The sequence below is a fragment of the Penaeus japonicus genome, unplaced genomic scaffold (assembly GCF_977035675.1).
Source record: "Penaeus japonicus unplaced genomic scaffold, GWHDUDI00000001_assembly GWHDUDI00000027, whole genome shotgun sequence".
In the NCBI taxonomy this organism is placed as follows: domain Eukaryota; kingdom Metazoa; phylum Arthropoda; class Malacostraca; order Decapoda; family Penaeidae; genus Penaeus; species Penaeus japonicus.
Window position 1 is genome coordinate 21,300,952 of NW_028234429.1, and position 2,500 is coordinate 21,303,451.

General features: G+C 34.4%; 1 protein-coding gene across 2 annotated transcripts in view; it reads right to left on the reverse strand.

The window, feature by feature from the left end:
* LOC122253069 (proton channel OtopLc) overlaps positions 1-2,500 on the reverse strand; it is a 167,032-nt gene that overhangs the window by 162,101 nt on the left and 2,431 nt on the right. The gene's annotated exons all lie outside the window — the stretch shown is intronic.

Below are 2,500 nucleotides of genomic sequence, written 5' to 3' on the forward strand. Positions count from 1 at the left end.
AAGCCCAGACTCGCCAAAGCCACGACCAGAGAGATTACCGAGATGCTTTGCAACCTGCCAATCAATCCTCTCTAATCGCATCTTGCAGACCTGATAGGAAACGCCATTCTTAACATTGTCCCAAACCGGTTAAAAAAATTAACAAAAAACAAAGATATTTTTATTTGCGACGTCTCAGAAATCTGGATTGATTGCTTTCATTAACTTTTTTTTTCTAGATGCAATTCTGAAATGTCTTGATGTCATTTATGCAAGCGGGTTGTTGCTAGGTTGTCTAGCAATGTCAAGTTTGAATATATCAGAGGTCAGAAGACGAGGAATCTATAAATAAGTTTATGTGGTTTTTGACTCCATGTTCAAGAAAGGTATGTCCTTACGTTGTTTGTTTATTTATTTTTTTATTCTTTTTTATCGATTTTGAAGAAATTTCCCTATAAATTCAGGAACTCCATGTCGACCAGTATAATTATTGTGTTAATGACAATAATGACAATGATACTAATGATAATAATAGCAATGAAAATGATAATTATAACAATGATAATAATAATGATAATAATAATAAAGACGATAGTAATAATAAAGACTATGATAATATTGATAATGATGATAGGAATAAAGATAATGATGACAACAATTATAATAATAACGATATTATTCATAATTATGATAATAATAACTATAATGATAACAAAAATGATACTAATAATAATGATGATAATAATAAAATAATAATAATAATAATAATAATAACAATCCTCCTCATCATCAGCTATCATCATTGTCACATCATCACATCATCATCAGCAGCAGCAAAATTATAATTACAATAACAATAATAACAACAATAATGATAAATAATGATCATGATGATATAATAAAAAGTTATAATAACAATAATAATGATAATGACAGTGGTCATAATGATGATAATAATAATAATGACAGTGGTCATAAAGATGATAACAATAATAGTGATCATGATGATTTAATGGAACTTGGATTTTTTTCTTCATCAAAATTTTGCCTAAGCATTAAAAAAGAGAAAGGGGACGAGGAGATAGAGAAAAAGAATCGAGAGGAAGAAGAGAAGAAAAGAGAAAATACATGTCAGGGAAGAAGGAGTGGGGGGGGGAGGTGAATGGAAATGAAGTGAACGAAAGAGGAGAGACATGAAGAGAATAGGGAAGAAGAGCAGAACGAAAAAAAAAATAAAAGAGAGGATTCGAAAACGGAGGAGAAAACACAGAAAGAAGAAGAATTAGACATAAAATGGAAAGAATGAAAAGCGAAGAGTAGACACGTGAAAGAAAATAGAAAGAGAGAGAGAGAGAGAGAGATAATGAGATAAAGAGAGAGAGAGATAAACCAAACCGAAAAGAAAATAGATGAAGAGAGAGAGAAAGAAAGAAGAGAGAATGGAAGAAAATGGTAAAATGAAGAAGAGGAAGACATGAAAAGACAAAATAACACAGACGAGAAGAAACCAGTCGACGAGGAGGAGGAAAAAGTAGAGACAATAAAAAAAAAAGGAATAGAAAGAGGCAAAAAAAAAAAAAAAAAAAAAGACTGACTACATATTCTCAAACGTTAGTTGTATGTGTGTAGAGACACGTATCTCTCCATAATTGAACGCGCGCGTGCAAGTCCCCGCAATCTTACACGTCTACATCAAGAACGTATGTACAGATCGTTGTAAAATGTGTACGTGTGAACGTTCATCTATCAATTGCATCCTGGTGAGAGCACAACATCTCATCACCATGATAATTTGCATCTTATCATTCTCTCTCTTTGAAGATATTTATAGAATCAGACAAAAGCGAAGCGCACACAATAGCCCGCACGGAGTTATTGCACATGACAATCGATCAGGGTGACTAATGGACGGGAAAAAAGCGCAATTCACGCACAGCAGCGCAGGTCATCAGCGGTGCCACAAAGGACGGCGCTGACGGCGGTGCTGACGAGCTGCTGACGAGCTGTTGATCTCGATATGGAAAGCCCGCGATGACATCATGTGCAGGATGAAGTATCTGAAGCGAATGTGTTTTCCGTGTCGTAAAAGTGTCGGCTTGTTTTTTTTTTTTTTTTTTTTTTTTTTTGTATGTGTTCGTTTTTGTGTCTGTATGGTCGTCTTTGCATCTGTATGTTCGGTTTTGTTTCCGTATGTTCGTCACTGTATCTGTATGCATTCGTCTTTATATCGGTATGTATTCGGCTTTGTATCTGGATGATCGTCTTTGTATCTATATGATCGTCTTTATATCTGTATGTATTCGGCTCTGTATCTGGATTTCGTCTTTGTATGTGTATAGTCTTCGCAGTGGTATTTATTTGTCACTGTATTTACCGTTTTTACATTTACATGTCATATTGCAATTCCATTTAGCAGGACTTTCTCTGTGGTGATTAAAGGATTTGCGTTTTCTATATGGGCGTCTGTGTATACTGCCGTTTTCTGTTGGGTGCGGATATAAAAGCTATGCTTATCAAGGTA